The sequence below is a fragment of the Trachymyrmex septentrionalis genome, unplaced genomic scaffold, assembly GCF_001594115.1.
Source record: "Trachymyrmex septentrionalis isolate Tsep2-gDNA-1 unplaced genomic scaffold, Tsep1.0 scaffold40, whole genome shotgun sequence".
NCBI lineage: Eukaryota > Metazoa > Arthropoda > Insecta > Hymenoptera > Formicidae > Trachymyrmex > Trachymyrmex septentrionalis.
In genome coordinates this window covers 4522268-4545879 of record NW_017305569.1, presented here as the reverse complement: position 1 = coordinate 4545879, position 23612 = coordinate 4522268, and the positions used below count along the sequence as shown (strand labels likewise).

General features: G+C 39.2%; 1 protein-coding gene across 17 annotated transcripts in view; it reads left to right on the top strand.

Moving 5' to 3' along the window:
* LOC108751114 (forkhead box protein P1-like) overlaps positions 1 to 23612 on the top strand; it is a 305487-nt gene that overhangs the window by 238749 nt on the left and 43126 nt on the right. Inside the window, exon 1 of one of the 17 annotated variants that reach the window (XM_018491124.1) lies at positions 11395 to 11445. The exons of the other annotated variants lie outside the window; for them this stretch is intronic. The gene's annotated coding sequence lies outside the window, so the exon portion shown is untranslated. Of the gene's footprint in view, positions 1 to 11394; positions 11446 to 23612 lie in introns of those variants that run through there. 17 annotated transcript variants of the gene reach the window in all.

Here is a 23612-nt window from a genome sequence, read left to right as displayed (position 1 = left end):
TTCTTTATATACGTACGTATAGATACACCACGCATCATCCGGCTGATGCGGCACTTTTTTGTGCGGCGCCCGGAATAAATGTGAGGAACCTGCAGGCATTTCGTTTTGAGGAATGTCGCGGGGGAAATGGAACAGGGTTGACGCGGCGATTCGCGCGCCAGGAGGATTATGCCCGCTGTCGGGAATGATGCGTACATGTAAGGTGCTCCACGCGAAGAAGATGACGGGATGTACGAGATGATGCTCCAAATGAATAAATGCGCGACTTTTTGATAGCACTTCAATTTTGATCAAGATCTGTTCTCGATTTTTCGAAATATAAAATTGCTGAAACTAACGAAAAATTCACGCAGAAACTATTATAGTTAACCTTTTATAATTTAATCATTAATTAAGTTACAATTTAACAAAAATGATCTCACAACGCGCGCTATTCGTTGGTCCGTCGGAGAAAGCAGCACATAGCTGAAGGCAGACCATCATTTTGAGCATTTGCGTTAAAAAGAAATAGAGAGTTTCCGCAAAAAGAGAGGGAGAAAGGCGTTCGGAGTAGTACAGAGTGGCAGAGAAATAGGTACTCGGAATGCGCGGAAAGGGGGGGTGGAAGGGCGACAGAAAGCTCCGGGGAAGGGGGTGGGAGATTCGCGCATATCCGATGCCGGGAGGGGGCAAGAGGGTGCGAGGGGGTAGGGAGATAAGGCTAACACAGCGAGAGAATGAGAATGAAGGGAGAGACGTTTCCACTATTGATCATCGAGGCTCAGAGTGTAATGCTAATCATGCCCCCTCGCTCGTACCCGTTCCCCAACGTTCGCAGCCGCACCTACCCCCGGCAACTCTACCTCACCCGCCACCCTCCTCTCTCTCTCCCCCGTTGATTCTCTTACCCGTCTCTCACCCTTCCGCCACCAACGTCCCTTCTGTGACACAGAGCCGGCAAGATATCGACTCTGACACCCATGCGACCTATAAGCAAGACCGGGCTCTTCACCCCCGTCATTTCTATCTCGGAGAGATTCTCTCCCATAGATTTAGGAGAACCGGACTTATTTCAGAAGTATGCAATGTGCAAGTTTTGCTAATTGATTAGGTACTATTAATCGGCTGCATTTATTAACTGTATTATTGTATTCCCGCATTTATCGCATAAAAGATACTTGAATTTTTCTCTATCATATTAAAATTTCCATAACTATCAAAAATATATCCGTTAAATGATAAATATAAAGGAAGTGTATCTTCTATATTTTTTTATATTTATTTATTTTTATAATATTATAAGAACGTAAATATTGTTGTGTATCTCAAAAAAAGGGTACATTATCGTTTCTTCAGTAACAAACTTATAAGTAAATTTAAGTTAACAAATAAGTGGACATATGTTGGCTTATTTTTAATTTTTTATTTTATTGTGAAAACAAATACTAATATCAGCAGCAGACGGCAGTGTATGAAGATATATTAAATTAAATTAAATAAATTGAATTGCGAACGATTTTTAATCGCGTATGGAACGGAAGAGCACTCACTGAAACAAGAGAGGCGCAGTGCTGATACAATTAATTCTCGAAGCTCTTAAATTCCGCGCCGTTCACCGTAGATGCACGTCGGTGTGCGATCGCAACGTTCGTCGTACCGGTAACGTCAACATTTGCCGCCGGTCGAAGGACCAGCGGCGCGATTAATAATTTCGACCGGGCATCCGCCACCGCGCGCTGTCTCCGGCCGCGGCGCAACAATATTTGCCGCTCTTGCAGCAACATTTTTCCGTGTGCCCGCTTTTATTTTCATCGGCAGTCGTCAGATCCTGCCTTCATAATTGAACGAGTCGTAAAGCACACGTCTCCGCCCACTCCGTTCAGCCCTTTACTCTTCCTCCCGTCTACGCATTCGCGTCCACGCGGGATCAAATTATCCATTTGAATATGTATTGTTTGAACGGAGCATCGAGAAACTATTTTGGTCTGCGTGATTCAGAAATGGAAGACGATGGTTGACACAAACCATTATGAAAACGGTACTGCAGATTATACAGTTACAATTTTCCTTTTTTATGTTTTTTTTTTTTAGTCGCGGCGGTTCTGTATATAAATGGCAGCAGAATATATAACAACATAGGTCGTATAAAGTTGCATATTAAAGAGCGGCGCTCGAGCGTAAATCTATGGTTAGATTATCAAAAATCTACATTAAATGCAGATAATATATTTATTTTATTTTATTCCGATATCAAGTTACAGAAATATCTAATATAAGTCCAACACAAAAAAGTGTCTGAGTGGTTGAGCCGGGGGAATCGATCGAGTCTTAACTGATGAATACGCATGACATTAATATTGCAAATAATAAGAAGTCACGTTGAAAGGGAGATTGAAGGCAATATAATAATTACATCAGCATATCGGTAAATAGGAGTCAGCAACCCTCGCCTGTTGGAACTTCGAATCCAGTGATTCGTAGCTGAGCACATAGTAAACTGTTGTAAACATACGATGCAGAATTCTCGACTCAATCACTTCCTTCGGTCTGAAATAGTGATTATAAAAAATGAAAGACAGAACGTGAATTCGTTTTACCGATTTAGTGGAGTTAAATTAAATTTTAATTTGTAATTTATACGGACATTATATATTACAGATATGAAACGCGAAATCTAATAAATTTCTATAATTATAAGAATAATTACTTCTCTTATCAATAGTCGCTATCTCCCAAATTTAATATCAGACGATCCACTTGGTTAAATAAAAACAATCGTGTTACGATACTTCGTGGGTGACACGCATGCTGGCTTCGCGATATCTCGAGGGGTAACACGATGGAGAGGAGCGTAGTAAAGCCCCTAATTTCTCAGGGTAAAAGTTGCCAGCCGTAAGCATCTCCGCGAGGGGTTGAGTCTGTGCCAGTATCAGGGTGAATGGAGAAAGACGCGGTAGTCAATCGACAGGCGAAGGGAGGGAAGAGGGAGTTTATATTGGGAAAAAAGACTCGGGCAGCAACAGCAGCACCAGCCAGAGAGTGAAACGTTTAAACTTTTTATGAGTTGCTGCGTCGTCGCTCGAGCGAAGAAATTTCAATTTTGCCGCCCGCCCTCGTGCCGCTCCTCGCGCCGCGGAGGAGCAGCCTTTCGACGGATCCCTTTTTCTTTCAACCCCCCAGGAGCGATACCGTCACTTGCTGAGAATTTTGGCACATCCGGCTGCGATATCCGCGCGGCTAATTTGCCTCGACACCACCTCCTCACACTTCGAATCCTGACAATCTCCGGTCCCTCATTGATTCGCGTATTTGTTTAATGAGGTTCCGAGTTCCAATCGGAGCACAGAACTTTATAAATAAGTTTTTTCGAATAAAAAGAATAGCCTATGTATGATTGAGTGAAAACAAAATTGGAAAGAGATAATCTCTAGGCATCTTTTTTACTGTACTCTTTTTTTTTTTCTTATGCTAGAAACGATATTTTTATATTATTCCATTAATTAGTTTTTTAAATCTTTTTCGGGAAAAAGCTCTTTTATATATATTATAGTGATTTATATGCATTCTACATCTTTAGAATCTTTAGAATCGCTTTCCGGGGATTTGTAAGGTTTTAATAGATTACGTCGCGTCAAGCATTAAATATGTCAAACAGACATTTTATACTAGTCAGGGTTTGGCTATTCTTACACGCGCATGATTTTACCATACATATTAAATTGCATAAATTATATTCCAGAATGAATATCTGTACCTGAAATTATCGCACGCGATTGACCTTATCGATCTACCTTTAGTGGATGTGTTACAGTCATTTTTAAGATTGCAAAATATAACTCGACGTATCTTATCTTATTAAATATTGCTTGTTATATATTTCGTAATTTAATTATATAATTTAATTTCTATCTTCCTTATAACTACACAATATAATTATGTTTTATTAGATTAACATGGAAATATTCTGTTATATTATTATTATACTTTTTCATGTTATACACTCGAGTTCTGTACACTATGTAGTGAACCGACTGAAGGCAATGCAAGGCAGTTTCGTAGTTCCCGTCATCTCATCCTCTCTGCCAGGTCATAAAAGTCTTGATGAAGACGTCAATGAATATTTATCCTTTCGTTCCGTCGAGGCTTCATCTTGCCTCAACCCCGCCGGTGGTCTGGTGATATTCCTTTCTTTTAAGACGAGACATTAAGCGGGGTCGATTGGCGAAGTTTCATCAGTATTTAATCCAACATCCTAATGCTGCGTGAGTCCAAGATAATCACATGTCTTTTTAGAAACAAGAACCGTCATTTGACGTATATTAAAAGTTATTTTAATAATATGTGCGAATTATATAATGTACTATTTATATATTATTTTAGCTGCATTTTTTTCTGCATTATTGAGCTAAATTAATATATAGCAGTAAAAAATTGCGTCGAAATTTTCTAAAAATATTTTAAATCTATGAATAAGATTGGTATAAAATACATGTATTTTATTATATTATGATCGAATTAACAATTAAAAAAAATATATAATATATTTATTTGCGATTTTTTCTGCTTTAGAGAACAAAAAATGTTAGAGGACGAAAAAAATATGAATATTAAGTAACACACGATGTCATTGATAAACCCTAATTAAGTCTTGTGAGTTTGGCTACACAAATTAGAAACACGATGGTGCAAGAAGAGGAGAGAAAAGTAAAGTGGGTGTTCTTGTGAGGATGACCACCACGAGGTAGACGACGAAACACTCTACAATGTAGAAGAAGAAAAAGACGGAAGCACCGAAAGGCAACGGCCCAGACAAACGCGGAAAGGCAATGTCAGCATTGCGCAGATCCTCTCGCCGTCGCCACCGCCTACTGCCTCCCCCCGTTTTAATATGTTGACGCTCCGTTGGATTGCGGGGGAGAAGGAGAAGACGAGGGACAGAATGGTGAAAAAAAAGCTAGGAGGAAGAGAAGTGAAAAGGCAAAAAGAAAAATATATCCTACGGACAGGATCGCCGGTAAGGGGCGGTCGCGAGGCTGTGTAGAGGCTGCAGTCAGGGGGTGGTGGTGGGCGCCCGCAGGGTTGGGCATCCCGGGGACGGCACAAACAGCAGCACCAGGCGAAAAGAAAGTTTGCCGTGTAACAACAAAAGACGTTTGTTATTGGCGCAGCATTTGAATTGTCTCTGTGTCGGCGGGCCTCCTTATTGGCCGAGCGTCGGCGACGCGACTCCTGCGCTGGTGGGGGGGTTGCAAAGGGTGGTAGCCACCCCCACGGCTTACCACCCACTCCCCACCGGCCCCACTTCTTGCCCCCTCCATCGTCGCTCCTACTTTGTCCTCGAGAGAGAGAGAGAGAACGCGGCTATACACGCGGCTAAGTGTACCGGCTATCTGGACTACGAAGCTACCCCCATACCGTTCCTACCCGTCTCGATCATCCTCCCCGGATAGCGGCTGGGCCCTGGGATGACCCTTTCCGAGTACCTACCTTACGTACGCGGACCAACCTCGTATCTGCTCGTAACGACGGGGGAGAAATGCCTCGCAGAATGCAGGCGTGACTCTTATTTAATTTTGCTGCTTGAGCTACCAGCATCCGGCGAGTAGCGTTTGGAATTATGCTGGGGAATGCAATAACGGTTAGGGAGAAGGCTTTAATATCGCTGATAATTAACGAATGGCTATAGTATAGCTGTGTCCTTCATAAGAATTTTAATTGGTATAATTTAGTTAAAAGTATAAGATTAATTGGATAATGTATAATATATATAATTTTGCATAATAGAAAAATGAGAAGATTGAATAAAAGAAAGAGAGAGAGAGAGAGAGAGAGAGAGAGAGAGAGAGAGAGAGTTGTATATGTATAGCTACTTAATGTTTTCATAGATGTGATTTTTTTTAATACAAATTAAATTAGAGGATATGGACAATTACGTTTCTATTCGTTTGTCTAGTAAAATTATTATTATTACATTATTAAAGATCCTTAATTTATACATTATTGATTGTACATCAAGAAATGTGCAAATAACAAAATATAAAATTTATTCCCGCGTGCTATAGCCTGACAGTACAATGGGAACTCAACAGGGCGCAGACATCCTTCTCGTATCGATTCTTTACTTCTTTCATATCCGACTTCGATCACCGTCGCGGCATTATCTAGCTGCGCGATTCATGCGCACAATCTTACCCGACACAGTTTTATATTCGTACCTATCGCGCGCTACGACGTATATCAATGGATCGGTTCCGGAATGTTTTAGTAGACCTGTGCTGATACCTACCTAGATTATTGTTAGCAACATCTGCTCCTAACGATTATTCTTGGAATTATACTGCAAATTTATGACGCAGGTCGAAGCCCCGTTTTACGAGACGCTTTCGTATCGAAAACTTCGATCTCTTGATGTAACTTATGACTCTCTCGGCTTAACTTATGGCGATCGCTTGACTATAGCTGCTATTAATTAACGTAACGTAACGTTTCACTATGTTCTTCTGTTTTTTTAGCTGGCCATTTCTTGATGCAATCGATTTTATTTGGCTCGTAATATTCATCAGAGTAACGTAACATAATAAAAAATACATGTAACGGGCTGTTCAAGTTAAACGAATAGTCCATTACATGTATTTTTGGTTGTCCTTTGCGAATATAATATACAATAATATCAACAATAAAATAAGAATTACAAGTTACATTAACTCAAACGTTTCGACCATTACTCTGGTCATCTTCAGTGATATCCAAATATAAAAAAATTATGTAGGTAATCTATACATAATATAATCAATGTGTTGTTCATATATGTATTATAATCAGTCATTTAATAGCAGCGATTTAATAATACATTTGGCAACATATCTTATATTATGTATAATAAGGAAAATTAGAAATGAATTTTAACATTGTGTGTAAATGTTCAGTTAATTTTAATTATTTTTTATTTTTAAATGACGCAACACAATATTCGATCAATTCAATATTGTACAAAATATTAACTAAAAAACAATATATTAAAAATAAATTAAGTCATAATTATTGGCGTTTATTTTATTTGTATGCAACGATTAAATAGTGCGTTCATGTTTGATGATTCACCTTTTGAACTCTTGACCGAACGAACGGAATTTGGCTGGATCAAATGGCATAATCTGTTCGTGGTATCTGTATTAAGAGCCAATGAATGACATAAATCAGTATTTGTTGCCTATGGACAATGAGTAATCATTGACAGATAATATCAGACGTGTCCACTTGATATAATCGAATTAACTCGAATTTGGTTACGTTATCATGGAGCACTACTACTATAATTAATCGGTGAAAATTGTAATTTTAGATACCACATTTGATCTCACCGTTAAGGGTTTATATTCGCTAGTTAGACACGCTGCCATATTAATTATAGCGTCACGCAGGTCGATGGGAGAAATAAATGCCGTGATAAATGCGGGACATTTGATAAAAATTTGCATTAAAGTAAATTACGGTTGATGGATGTAAAAGAAGCAATAAATGTCGTCTCGAATCGTTTTACCTGGGAGACACATTCTGCAATATGTGGAATATACAAATTGAAAGGCAGCGTCACGTGTTCACGTTATAAAAAAAATATGAAAATTTGAATGCAATGAATTATATTCAGTACGTTTCCAACATTGTGCACTTTCTCTTTCTTTCAACTGTTTTACGTGGGTATGTATGAGTGTGATTCTTTGATTAGTATGCTTAATTAAATTTTATTTAATGACAAAAGTATGGAGATAATAATAAGTAACTTTAAATAAAAGTAAATTTATGAAAAATGAAAGTCTTTTTGCATTAGAAGTGCACAATTTCATTTTTTAATCTAATTCCAAGTTAAGTTAAAAGGAACTTTAATATATAGGTTACATTGAAAGATGTTGTTGTAAACATTAACATTTTATTTTGTTAACAAATATAAAATATAAAATACTTATTAACACAGATTAACGAGTATTAATAAAAAAATATTTTATTGTTTCCTACATGAAAATTAATTTTGAAGAGTCTTGAGTTAAGTTAAAGTGGTGTCTGAGAAATGCTGTGTATATATATATATAAATATTAGATATAAAAATAGACGGTATTTTCTAGGAAAAGTTTCTATCGATTACTCAATCATACTCATGAAAAAAAAAACTTCTACTTCCAGTGTCGGAGACTATTTTCGAGAAGTAGAAACTATTTCTGAGAAACATTACCGATAACATAATCTTCTGAAATAGCTGAAATGTTACGCGCAGTTGTTGCATACAATAGAAAACAAATAACGATAAGCTCGTAGTAAGAAATACATTTTTAGTATCTATTCTAAGAACAAGAAAAGTGTCATCATACGATGAATCAGAACTGGCTGATTATAAACGCGACGTTTATACGAACGAAGTCCTTATGTATTTTCGAATGGTAAGTTTAACATAATTCTTCCTCGGATAGTGCCGTCAGTAGGCAGTCGAACGACGGAGTATACGTGTGCACGAGCGTCCGTTACTCCGTTCCATCCTCTCTGTTGGCGCTCGCCCACCTGCATCGCTGGGAGAATGCGTCTAAAGCCACCCCAGGCTGCTGGCCCTTGCATCCCTCTCGAGAGAGGCGTGCGCCGCCTCCGATCCCCACTATGACGTCCGCCCCTATATCGTTTGCCCCTCTCGCGTCCTCCCTCCTGTTACTGCCGCCGTCGCATAAAAGCGCTGGATGCGGGGTGAGATGCCCCTAAAAGCTTGCACCACGCGCGAGGTGGCGAGAGAGAAAGACGGATCGGGAAGCATGGAAAAAGAGAAGGTGTGAGAGAGGGAGAGGGAGAGGGGGGGGAGAAAGAGAGAGAGACGCAGCGACAAAACGATGAGAAAGCAGCACCGAGACAACTAACGGCGCACGAAGCAACCGCGATCGCTGGAGAACGCTGAGGAGAGAGAGAGAGAGAGAGAGAGAGAGAGAGAGAGAGAGAGAGAGAGAGAAAACGAAGAGCTTACAACTTGCCTCTCGGCTGCCTCTGGAGGGGGGAAGTCCCCCCGCGCGTCCCCTACGGCCGCCCCTACTTTCCTTATCTCCCTACCTTCTCTCGCCCCGACGCCGGCAACCCCCTCTCTTGGTTTCTCTCGCTCACGCTCTTTCTCTCGCTCCCCGTATGTATGGTTAAATATTGCATTATTGTTTTAACGGCAGGGAGGAAAACAGCGCAGCCGGTCGTGCCCGCCCGCAGAGTTGCGCGCATCCGTGCCGCGTGTACACTTCTGTCGCGTCCTCGGCCGGCCGCTTGTCTCGTCGTGAGGTATTGCGGCATCGCGTCGCGTGCGAGCGAGTCAGTTATCTTCGTAGTCCTTATCACCGTTGTCGTTGTACACGCGTCGAAACCTAGTCATTCACCCCGTCCATCCCTTTCGTACTACTGCTACATCGTCGAGGCATTTCCTCGTTCCTCAATACAGTAACGTCCAATGATCTGGTTAGCATTCCGCGACACATTCCGCGTGCCTTTCCCCTCCTCCCTCAGCTTTGCATCCCCGCCACCGTCCGTATCGCGGCGACCACCCCTATACCGCCGAGAATGACTACGGAGCCACGTCGCGACCCAGTTGTGTTTCGCGTGCTTTCGCGCGTCCGCTGTTTAGCGGACGAGCCTCCGCTCGGAACGGGTTGCAGCAGCAGCAGCAGCGGTAGCAGCAGCAGTGGTAGCAGCAGCAGCAGCAGCAGCCACCGCCGTTAGAGATTCGCGCGCACCCTTCACCCCCCGCAACGTACAAATCCACCCAACCCGCGGCCACAACCACCGCCTTATCCCGCGCTTTCTCCACCAGCCAGCCGACGTAGCTGCGCAAGGCTATTCTCGGGGGTGCCACCCCCCGGCACCTTCCCTTCCCGCTCCCCCCACCTCTCTCCTTTTGTACACCAATCCCTTCCCTCTCTCTTTTTCCTGTGTGTATGCACCCTCTCTCTTTCTCACTCGCCTCTCTCTCTCTCTCTCTCTTTCTCTTTCTCTCTCCCCTTTTTCTCTCTCTGTCACCGTATACCCTACGTTTACTACCCCTACCCCCTGTGCCCGGCATCTCAACAACAAGTACTCGCTACCCGGTAGCATCCGACACAACACAGCAAGTCGCCCTACCACCGCCTTCGAGGCCACCCTCGAAGGCCTGCCTGGGGTGCCTCGCAGCGTCGTGGCAAACACGGTATCGCCTACTGAGCGTGGATGTCTCGAGACAACCGGCAGATATACCGCGGAACACTGCCAGCGCCTTCTGACACCTTTGGGGTATGTTTCTCCCTCTCTCTCTCTCTCTCTCTCTCTCTCTCTCTCTCTCTCTCTGTCTTCCTTCCTTGTGAGCATACACGGACACATCGGGCACACGTGTGTCCGTGTGTTCGGACTGCCTCTCTCTCACTCTCTCTTTCCCTCGCACACTCGCGCTTGCTCTCTCGGTCGTCTCCAGTATGTCCATCTCTTTCCTTCGCTCAAGTTCATTTTGAGGCGACCTGTCGATCTGCTTCTCTCTGTCTAACGGTTCACCAAGATCGTTCTACGATCGTTTTCCTTGAGCGTGTTGCGAACATGCGAGAGAGGGAAAGAGAGATAGAAAATGACAAAGCAACGAGCTTTGCACTGACAGTGAATGGAGTGAATTTTTTAAGCGATACTTTTTATGTATCAATGTTGTGCGTGAATCCCAAGTTCCATGGAAATGACACATGGCGGAGTGAAGATATGAGATCCGTCGTGGTTGAACTATTAGCGATTGACAAGTGCGTACGTTCACGGATGTGCGGTTATTCACTTGCCTTGCCAATCTCATCGCTGTTGCAGCAGGATGCAATAATTGTCAAGTTGCAGCACAAGTGTAACAGTGATTTAAAAGTTACTTTTAAAAGATACGAGAAGTGATACAGTGTAACGATGTGCATTTATCGAAGGAAACGCATTTTTTTCTTTTAAATTATAACGCCAATAATATTATTACGCACAATATGCTAATAATGAAAAAAATATTTAACGAAATATATCGTACATAGTCGACACGTCGTAAATTAATTTGATTGCAAAACGATGTAATTGTATAATGGAAAATTTGCAGTTTTGTGTGTTGTCCGTACTGTTGATGAGTAAAACTAGCATAGCTAGTTTCTAGAACTAGGAATCTAACCAATTAATTTTTACACAGAAATTGAATATAAAATACATATCGTGTTGAAGTGAAATGTTCGTCATCGGTACATTTATTCGTTCGAGATACTTATGTACGAGATTCGTGTTTACTGGAGTTACGTGGTACAAATCAAGATAAATATTGCGACTAAAATCGTAATAAATATAACAATATCAGTGAAGAAAAACATTTCGAATGACATCAGGCCAACGTGCAGCCACGTTGACTTAAAGTCGTCGCGAGTGCTATCAGGACGTCGTGTCAATTTGTAGCAACAGCAACCGAGGCAATCAAACAGGTGTGTAAGCGTAAACTCGCCGCGAATGCAGCGATCGATACGATGGCTACTTACAGCTTCGAAATTCTTGACAAGCATTTAAAACAAGCGGCTTAATTTTCACGATGTAAGCAACCGATAATGCGTCTCGCGTATTCCGTAACTTTAAACACGACGTGACTTAATGAGCAATATTTGTAATCGCGACCACCCTTTTGCGACGCATTACGTTGTTTTTTTTTCTGCAATGTCTTAGGATGTTACTGCTCTTGAATACAGAGATACGGTTGTACGCTCCAAGTGTACAACCGTAAGAACGTTTGCACGTTTAAATGTTGTATATTCGATAAAGTGCGATGAGAAAGTATTTTATTATTTTGTTTTCATATTTCTTTTTTTTTAACTTCGAGAAAATATTTACGATATTTTCATATACATATTTTTAGAAATTAATTTGTCTTTTATCGTGCATAACTACTCTGTAATTACAGTAGTTAGTCGCGTTCTTATACTTATCTGACGGAGTTAGACAACTAGGCATCATTATCTCCGGCAGTTATCGTAAGGTACGGATAACAACCGTTGCAAATTTGGTGTTAATATGTCAAATTGCATCTTTGTCCCCTTGTATAAGCCGTGGTTTGTTATTATTTCATAAAAAGCGCCGTCAATTATGTCAGCAACCCGATGCCATTATTTTCAGCGCGAAAAATTAATTTCCTCTAAGTGCATCCATTTAATCGACGAAAGTATTGTTCCGCTTTATCTTGTTTCACGTACGTGAAGCCGCGTGTACACGTTGACAAAGGGGGAACGCAGTGTTTACGCTTTATCGTCGGCCAAGTTGTTTTCTTTATCGATCGCGATTGTTATCAGGTCATCTTGCAAGCCATCGCTTGCAATTGCATCTACTGAAACGCGCTGAATGCGCCTGTTCTATAAAAGTTTCCCAAGTCGGTAAGAAACATCGCGCACAAAGAGGTTTTTAAATGATGTTCATTTTCCATGCTTTGAACAATATCGTGAAACGAAGTTGGAAAAAGTTAAAGCAAGTCAAATGTGATATTTTTCCATAACTGTACGATTATTTTATTTTTTCGTACCGTTTTTAATATTCGTTATTTCGAATTTTTACAAATAATTGGGAGGATAATATTGGATTCGTAAGAATAAAATTTAATTGAAGTCATCTCGAGGACGAAATAAAATTACGATAAATCAGAAGCATCTACGAATAATAGCAGCATTAGAAAAAAAAGTATGATAACGCAAAGAGGGTTGAAAGAATATTCAAATGAAGAATTGCTATTAAATGGAATATCTGAATCATCTAGATTTTTAAAGACGATGATCGAGTAGAGTAAGTAAAACGTAATATCAGCGTCAGAAGCGCGAAAGATCGTCGAATAATAATAAATCAGAGAAGTTATCAACATCTGTCTCTCTTCGTCATCATTCTTCTTTGTAGCAAGTAAGCGCACGATGACTGATATATGTTCCGTTCTCATACAACTTGGCACAAATCTACTAGGTCTAGACCCATGAATAAAAAATGAGAGGTGTGGAGTGAAGAGCGTGCTATTCTCTTTTGACGTGTTGTGAGCAGCTGCTGAAATCGTTGGATCAATTTTTGCATTCATACGCCGACATAGGGTCTGCAGGCGGTCGCTATTAACGGCGTTGCATTTTTCGTAGAAAATAGCATATTTAAAATTCCATCGAGTAATAAATTGAAATGGCGGTATAAAATATCAGTTTAAAATTTTACCTAATCGCATTTAATGCCAGTCGTGCGCGCGTGTCGTAACTAAAAATGCATTCCATGAGATATTTTGTCACCGTTTCATTTTATTGTTATTGCTGTTGACATATTGTTATCGTCGTTGAAAATGAAACTTTTAATAGTAATTATAAATAGAAATATGTTTTTGCGTTCTTATTGTGTCATTATTTTACTGCTTACAACGGTAAAAAAACAGAATTTCTTATCATAGTTTGTGATTATCTACTATGTTTTCTGTCTTTTAATGACTGTTTACGAACTGTATCTTGTCAAATGTTTCACAACGTTTAGTGTCGCAAAAGTTTAAGCGAAAATGTTGATTGATGATCGACTTGAATACTTTTAGTTCTTTTCAAATTAACATGCATATTATATTTCTTAATTTTTAAATACTCTCTTCAGAGATGAATTATTTCTAAATTCAATTGTTTGCATTAAATATACGTATATTAATGAGGTATATAAATGCAATCGATGCAAGTCAGTCACTGAGGATTTTATTCATAGTCGTGATTCAACTTAAGATCCAATTTGAGCTAAGTTTGAATCAGTCTTTCATTTGAAAAATCCTTCTCAAACCACGATTTAATAAATTATTTCATGATTAGTTCAAACCTAACTCGCCTGAAATGAGAATCAATCGTGGATCGACCCTCGACTATGAATACGGATCTGAATGTGTTAATAAAATCTTAGATTGCGTCCTGAAAATTGGCATTGCTCTTCGAACAATTCGCATTCATCGGAAAGATTTACCTTCGTTCCTGACACGAACAACGTGGTAAAATACGTGTTGTCATGTCGGGCGCGTGGCACGCACTGGGATAGTTGCACGCATCGTTGTGTCGGGCACTGTAGTGTATCGTCGGGCGCCGACGCTTCATCCCCTTTCACCCCACCCCACGCTCTCACCCACAGTTCGTCCTATCCCTCCCCGAAACCGCGAAACCTCGAAACTCCACGCTCGAAAAGCTGTAAGCTACTACCTGCTCGACAGTCGCGTGGCTACCGCGCCACTGTGCGCACGAAAGCACCGCGAAACATCAGCCGATTGGGGAAATCGCGGGAAAGAGGAGAAGAGAGAGAGAGAGAGAGAGAGAGAATTACCTTTCTTTCACGAAAACGCGTGGTTCGCGATTAGCATCACGCAAAACGCATCGCCTTGCGGCTGCGATCTCTGCGGCCGCGAACCGCAGAATGTCGATCGCATGCGTACCGCATGCCACTGTTTCTTACACACTCCGCGATTTGCATGAAATGTAATTGATTTTCAATACTCGCAATATCTTTGCAGTCCTTTCAGTTATTTTATATATGTATTTTCGATTAATCGATTAAATCTTTTTTGTATCAATTGAAGTTTTAGAGTATATGCATGCACAAACTGTTTTTCCGTTAATAAATTCTGAGTTGATTAAAAGGTAAAGGGTGTTTTATAAATGCCAAAAGAAATATTGTATATAGAGTAAGTGTAAAATAAAAAGAAAGTAATTAAAAACAGGAGAAAAAATAAAAAAGAAAATATTCCAAAATTTCAGACTAAAAAATTGTTTTTTTTTTAATATTCAACTATTTTACTGTTTTTACTAATACATGTTATTTTATGGCTAAATTAATTGTTCGCACTTTGCGAGCTCTATAAATATGAAAAATAGTCTACTTGGCGCCGTAAAATTGTATGATAAAGTTAGAAAGACGTTCTCTTGTAATAAAATGCATGATAAATTTGGTACACACTTCCGCTATCTATTATCTTACGTCTTCTATCAACGAAAAAGCAAAAAATCTTCATAAAAATAGAAATGCAAAGAAACAATTCCACCTCAATTTTCATTAGTTACATATTCACTTTGCATATATTATAAAGCATCGTGGACAGCAATCGCACATTTATTCGACATTGATATGACACATGAATATTAAAACATAAAGTATCGCCTCTAAATTTTCATCGACGTGGAAACTGCCGTTTCTGAATAATGTACGGTCCTATTAAAATCTAATTGCATTACAGTTCGCTGTACGGTGTGTCATTTTGGTACAAACCGGGATTATCAAACCGACTAAAATTCTATATGACACACGTGTCTCAATTACTTCGTTATTAATTTAAGCATTAATGCTTCGATTTTAATTTATATTTAGAGAATGCTACCGCGCCTGCGCGTTTCGAGGAAGACATTCCACGGAAAACTAATATTAGCGGTAGTATTATAGATATAAATTTTTATATTTGCTACTACATGCGGTGTGCACGAACATTTTACAAGCTCTGCATTTCTGTTATTTTTTTTTTTTTCTTTTTTTGAATGACCCTCCCCCCTAAGGCTAGGTTGTTCCGCAAATTTTTCTACAAAATTAAAAAGGAAGAAGTACAGGTATAATATAGAAGTATTATAAATCTCATACAAACCGTTATCTTCCGCGGGCAGCGGAAAATATGCGGCCACTCGCGTAAACCGTATACCTTTCGGAATTGTTCGTGAAATATTACTACATCGAGCCGAGCATGTGGAATTTACACAAGCAAATTACACTTTAGGTATATGAAAGCGGTAATTATAAATCGGCCACTGAAAGCAGGAAATTTATGGAAAGGGTTACGACGGCTGAGGGCTGAGAAAATGCCCGAATGGCGAAACGGCGCGATTACAAAGTGGCCAGGAATATCATAATTGTAAATTAACAATTTATACAGCCCACATTAAAAGACGTAGCGTGGCGCAATAGGAAAGAACATAATTAAAAATGTGCCGGCTTATATTGTGGGAGTACGAAACGAGAGGAGGCATCGCGAAAATTATTATCTTCGCGGTAGCGGAAGTTATAAACGAGTAACGTTTTATCGTAGTTCAATAGAGAATTTAATCTTCAGTGTTGTTTTTATTTTATGTGCGTGAATGATTGTACATCGTACAAATTTTGCAATATATAATTACACGTTTCAGTCTTTGTGTACGCTTTAACTGTATCGGACATTACTTGCCGCATTATCCGCGGCATTCGCGCTCGTGCGTTGCGAAAGGACCGGCGAAAAAGAAAAATGTATCAGAGACGCGATCGATTCTCGAGACCTATATATCGTCGTCTAAATCCACGAAGGATTTCGTCTGACGGCCGGCTGCTACTGTCACTTCTCCCGCTCGCGCTGTGCGTCTCTCGCCGGCTATTTGTTTCGGCGCATCGTGTATTGACTCTGCTGAGCGGCAACGGTAGGCGTCGCGAGCGATAATATATCGACAGCCTCGGGTGATATATGCTCCAACGGAGTGAGCGGCTGCTGGGCCGCACAGAAGAAAGACTCGTCTCATAAAGTATAGGGCGATTTGTCACGGCAGTTTGTGATGCGACCGGGAGAGAATAATCCTCTGGATATCATCTAGCGCGCGACTACCCCACCTCGGGGTAGCCACGCTGATTCTCTCCCCTGTGAGAGAGCTTCCTCGTTCCCCTCTTTCGTTCTCAGAGCGGATTACGTCCGACCCGCGTTCTTCGTTAGGGGGTGCTCGCTTCGCCCACGATCCGGCATCGCGATTAATCGTACCTGATGCCATTTTCGAAATCGGCACGATGCACTTTGGGAGCGTATCCGGTTGATACGAAGGATTTTTTGCGCCTCGGTAAATATACTTCTAATTATCTTAAGGCTCGCCTCCACTGAAGCTGATCGCGCCGATCGATATACTGCCCTTTTCTTCTTTTTCTTCTTCTTCTTCTTCTTCTTCTTCTTCATAAAAGAAGAAAAAGAAACCTAATCGGCATGATTGACTTCATTGCGGACGAGCTTTAAGAATTTGCAACGTGCGAGTTTTTAAATGGCAGATCCGATGAGTAATTTGAATTAAATGCAAATTTTAACGAGGAGTGTATGCCATAAGAAGCTTCCAAGAAGAAACTTCGGTAAATTAATTAGTATTCATTAGTAAATATTTTTTGTCACTTGTATGCTTATAAGAAACTGTACTTGTGTCATTTCGACAACGAACGGCTCATTTGTAATTCCTTATTATGATGAAATACAAATGAAGGCAAATAAAGTCACAAGAGGATCTTCGTGTATAACGGTTGCGTAAAAATTAAATAATCTATGATCTGCATACAAAAAAAAAACTATTCCTCCGCGGCTTCTTGCACCAGACGGAGATACGTCTCGAAGTTTGAGTACAGGATAGCCTCCATTTGAAGGACTTGTGAAATCCTCGAGCGGTGATAGCGATGACTCGCTACAATCGCCGCGGGAGCACTTCGAGCATCGCGTGACGTTCTCTTCCACCGTTGAAACCACCCGAGTAAGCGTGCACACATGTACATCCGACGTTTGAACATTTCAAGTCCTAACCGCGCTTTTCCCTTTGTCGGGTCGCCGCGAGGATGTGTGATGTGTCGGCGCCCAGAGTCGGGGGTACGGGATAGAAGAGCAGCAGGAAAAGTCTTTAAAAGGGCTCTAGGAGCGTAGGTAGGACTGACTGAGAGATAGGTGAATGAGTACGTGAGTACATATTTGTTTAGTTAGAAGCACTCACTCCCTTCATCTCCCTCCTTCCGTCTCTCTCTTTCTCTCATTCTCTATCCTTCGCTCACCTTCTGTCGTTCTTTATATCTCTGTTCTCTCAGTTTGCATCTTGCGTAGATACGCAAGATCTATCTTTACTCGCATCCTTCTTTTTGCCGGTTTCCACTATAGTTTCATGTTTTCCACGATTCTCGTCGGGTGAATTGGGTGAATTGATAAATGAAGAAGCGACTGGCTGGAAGCAAGAAGGGAATTATGTCTCGTGCGTCTCTTTTTCCTTCTTCGCGATGTTCTGTGAATTAGGAAATTTAATTGTTCTGTCGTGATAATGCATTAAAATGCGAGATTTATATTGAGAATATTACATTAAGACTATTATACTTAATCTATTATAATTGAATTATTATAAAATTATTAACTTTTCGCTTTGATGGCGGAAAGTAATTTGGAAAAGCAAATTCATGGAACATTAGAGAAGAAAAATCGATTGATAGAACTCGAAACTTTATTTATTAAAAAAATGTTGTGATATTACGTACTCCAGCTTCAATTCAATTTCGGACTGTGTTTTAAGACTGACAATCGGCGCGCAGTTTGTTTGAATTGGAAATTGTAAAAATATTATTAAGTACTAAAACCTACTTTGATTATATATAGTTTTCATTGGTTATTGTATTAAAAAATCTTATTTAAAAAACGTTATTTGTGTTAAACACTAAATAGAGCTATTAATATTCATTTATTATAATTATATATAATTATTTTACATATGTAATTATATTTGAGAGATAATTTATATTAGTTTCGTATTATTTTTAAAATTCATTTTGAATTCCATTACTTAAAAAATATATAAGTTTATATATTTTATGTATGTAGAATAAATTATGCATAATAATTTTATTCATAATTAATTATGTTATTATTAAATTAATTATGTTAAAAAAATACGTTTTGTTTATCATACTGAAGAATTTATAGGAAAAATAATTATCTTGATGACAATCTTGATATATGTAAAATCCAAAGATAATGCTATATATCATAAAAAATTGAAGCAAGACACATATAAAATTAATTTATAAAACGAGTCGACTGACCTTTAATAGGCGAAAAATATTCTCGCCAAAATATGCGCCATTTCGAAATCGTACGGTTTTCTTTCCACGTACACAGTTTTGTATCAACACATTGTGCACACACAGACTGGAAACGTCAAAGAGTACAAGAGAAGTAGCTCACGATATTTTGCGGACTCTTGATGGATTCGAATGACCAGAGAATTTTCAAGCAGAACGTTGCACACGTGCGCGGGCGAGACGAAACTAGGGGGGAAGGGTGGCATATAAACTACAAACGGAGGCTCACATGGACTCATATGTATGTGTCTTGATCGTAGTAGAGATCGGGGGAGGACAGGACGTAGGAGAGAGATGTAGAGAGGGTGCGTCGTATATCGATACTCGCACGGTCGAGTGTTTGCAGCGATATTTGGTCCATTTCCATTTGGCGCACGTGGCGCGTTTACGGTTCACACCTCTTACCGTCTCACCCTCGTCGGCCACCTCCAACGTCGGTCCCCGCGCCTCGCCTGTGCCACCCCCGCGTAATGGACACGCAAGGTGTCGGCGACTATGCAAACGAAGCCTCTCGACCTTATGGGTGGAGGTTTATGGGTGGGCCGAAGGGAAATGTAATTGTTCAATAAACGTTTTTCTTGTGCAAATTTTCGGCTGCGCTTTTGTCATTAAATCTAATACGAGTCTGATGTACAAAATATATTTTGAAATTGAAAGAAATTGAAAAAAATATATTTGGAGAGACAGAAAACAAAAACACTCACAAAATTGGTGAATTTACAAAAGTCAAATTTGTAAGAAGAAATTTTGCGTTTTTAACTTAGTAAAATTTTGGTAAATAATATTATAATTAAATAACAATAAATTAAATGTACATTACTTCAGTATTTAATATTATTCAAGAATTTATTTCAATAAATATGTAGATAATTGATAAATTAGTAAATAAATAAGTTTCTTGAATATTTTCGAATTACTGATAGTATTAAGTTGTTTGAAAATTAATTAGATTTATAAAAATTGCTTTTCTAAAATCTTAATATACATCGTTTCTCGTCTCGTGGAAATGAAAAGTGAGATGAAAATATAAAATAGTTGGCCGAATGTTGTATTGGTTCGGCTACGACGTAAACGTAGGTGCGTTGGGTGTCCACTATGAAAAAAATTTAATATATCCAAATATATCACAAGCAGCAGCAGGCGACGATCGGCCATTCAGAACTCCATAATTTGATATGCAGCGAAATCGGGTGAGAAAGCAGCGATGGGGTGGAAATGGTTTTTAGGGTGAGCACCAAGGTGAGGAAGTACAGAAGGAGGGGGTGAAGGGACTGTAGTTACTGATGGGATGTCCCGAACAGATGGGGACATTATTCATTACGACTGACCAAACGGCTTTCTTCATATCTTCTCGTCTTCAAATAAAGGAAGATCTTACTTTTTAAATCCATTGCATCTATCGATACAACACGATATATAGATATCTTTAGTCTATTTTAATACTGGATTATATTATTTTGAAAAAGTATACGATAGTCTTTGCTAAATTTATAATAAATAAGTTATTAATGTAGAGTAGTGTAGCTTTTATATATTCAATTGGGTTAAATAATTTAGATATTTTTAAAATTTATATTAAGTTATATATATGATTTCTCTCTAAATTATAATTTAACAAATTTAAGATGCAAGATTATTTATATTTTTAACATAGACAATTTATATATTTTGTCTTATTTTTATAATCCTCCATACACACGCTGATTTCTTTCTTCAATGTCCCTTGTTGTTCCGACATAACAGCTAAAAAGATAGCCTTCGTCGCCTACCATTTGACTTTACAGCTTAAACAAAACTTTCCTTCACTACGAGTGCGTGAAATATTGAATATGCCGGCAAAAGAGGGTGCTTCTCGAGCATACGAAGGAGGGGATGAAAGGCGACGTACACGCGGGGATGGCTCCGCATGGTCGACAAACGAGTGAAAGGGCAGTGGGTGTCCGAGGGGGTGGATCCGGTCACTTGCCTGCCATTAAGGGAGCCGCGCACTGCCGCTGGCAAACCCAATTTGTTATCGACTTATTGGTCAAATTACTTACTATTACCGCAGATTTATTTCGCATATTAGTCCCCGGCTACGCCCACTCGTTACGTCTCCATTAATTACTGTCCGCCGATATGTCTACGCGCATTTTGAACAACGCAAGGGAGTATACGGACTAAGCTGTTTGAAAGAGTCCTCAATTATTTCTTATTACCATACGTCTCCTATAATTCTTTCATGTTATCTAATATTGCCGACATTAAATATAAGTACAGTATAAACCTCGGCTATAAGTATAAAGTGCTCTCACAAATTGGCATAAACATTCTGTATCTAACGAGAAAAAAACAGTTTTATTAAAAAAACATTATTTTTTAAATAATTTTAATATTTTATTAGCCTTTCGGCTTTTATCATTGCCTTTTTTTTTCCAAGAAAATGTAGTAAATTAAAAGTGCTTTATACTTATGCTCAGGCTATATCTCTCATATCAATATCCTTATTATATCTATTGTACTTAATTGTTCTTCATTTTTTTATAACCATATTAATCCTGTACGAATTACGTCTCTTTTAATTTTATTAATATATTATGTAGCATATTAATTTGATATTCGAACAAATGTCCGTAAAATTCACGCTTATTTAATGGTAATGATCTATCGTTTGCGCATTTCTTTACAAAATAAAATTGAAGACTTTGACCCACTCGAGGCTGACGAGATTTCGATTGGCGAGATTTCCGAGCGACCCTTATGTTTGCAAATTCCTCGATAACTCGCGGAGTCGTTCACAACTGGGATTATGATTCCCACGGAAACTAAAGTACTTTGGAAGGAGCCGATGTAACGTCCTGGAAATTCCACCGAGAGGCGCTCTTTACACACGAGCTCGCCCTCTCACAGGCTGAACATACAATCAACATACGAGTTTACCTTGAGTATTTTTCAAAGGAAGACACCGCCACGTCTCTCGACTCTCTCAATATCGACAAACCGCACCGCCGCTGGCGGGGGAGGCCGAGCGGTTATTCTGTAAACAATACACACGGCGACATTAACGGCCCACCAAACAAACATCCGTCTACGCTTTCTTATCGTTTAAACGCGCGGCGGGCCCATCCGTTTTCTTTAAAACATAATTGCAGCTTATCCATGTAAAAATTGATAAGAATAGTTAGTTTTCATATGGATGTACGATTAGGAATTTTTCTACTTCATGTTCGTACAATTAGATAAAAATGTACGTAATTTGAGAGAGTAAATTAGAACAATGTGAAAATAATTTGTATATACATTATTATAGAGATTATTTTTATGTATTATATTTATAGAAAGGAAGAGATTATAAATCGCGGTAATTAAAAATTCGAATTGGCAAAGCAATAATTGTAATAATTGCAAGATTACTTTTCATAAAAATGTAAAATTGTATATATTTCTCGTCCCAATCGATTACAGTCTAAAGTTAATTGAGCGGCTTCTTAGTCCATTATGGAAAGGGTTGACGTAGGGATGAGTCCGTTACGGACGAAGGATATACTGAAGTCGCCAGGAGGACGATAAAATGCGCCACGTGTTACCCGGCACTTGATATTCATGCACGTTCGTCCGTAGCACGTCGAACCTCAACTAACGGGTATCCGGCAATCTAATAAAGATAAAAAATAACATCGACTCCTGCTCGAATCCTCCTTCGAATGCTCTGTCGAACGATTCACGCGGTCCGAACCGCCAGTCCCCCGCGTGTTATATTGAAAAATATATATCTTCAGCTATGCTGACCCCATCCGTAGGCTGCATATAAACTGCCCCCTTATAGAATCTATGAACGACTTAGAAGAAGTGTTAGAACTTCCGTATATTTGCTTTCCTTTCTGTCGCAGTTGCCTTGACTCCTGCAGGCGTACTTGATTGAAAAAAATGGTGCTTATCGTTTTTTATTGCCCACAATTCTGACATCGTAATCTTATAATTGTATATCTCTGATTTAAGCAGATGTATATAAAATTATCTAATTCTAATTGTCTAATTCTAGAAATACTCAGCAGTTATTATTGATCCGTATCTATTTTTTAAATTAATATTATATTTATTATGTGTAAAGAATTCTGAATTTTTTTAACTTTTCAATAATTATAATGTTCTTTAGTCTGATGCAATTTCATTTTTTATAATTTTCTTTATTTTTACAATAATTTAATTGCTTAATTTTTTAATCAGTAAGAAAGATTAGTACTTATAGTATTGAGAGAGAAAACTTTTAGCGGGAAAATAATTATGCAAAATACAATAATTATGAAATAAAAAATGGCTATGCGAGCGTATGATTAATGATGCGCGTTTAATAAAAAGAATTCTTTACGAGTTAAGAATTTATGTACTTCGCAACGTGTGCCGTTCATCGAGACAAAGCTTTGAGACACTCGCTAAGTAGTTTGGGTCACGTGCGGGATCGATTCGATAACGGCCTAAATATTTTTACTTAAGCACCCTGTTGGGACCAACGGTCGTTCGGGTACCTCCATTCATGTCTTCATCATTTTCTGTCCCGTTAGAAACAAAGTCGACTCTAACTCACCTCTGCTTTGATGATAAAGTATCCGGTCGTGGAGTTAAATATCGATTGTAAACGGGTGAGACGTGTATACTTACTTTAAGTAGAAACTTCAGAAATTTCAAAAACTTCAGGTACTTCGAAAACTTGTGATTAAAAGCTTTCTCTCGATTTCTCTTGATATTCTTTCTAATATTCGTGCATAACGTACGT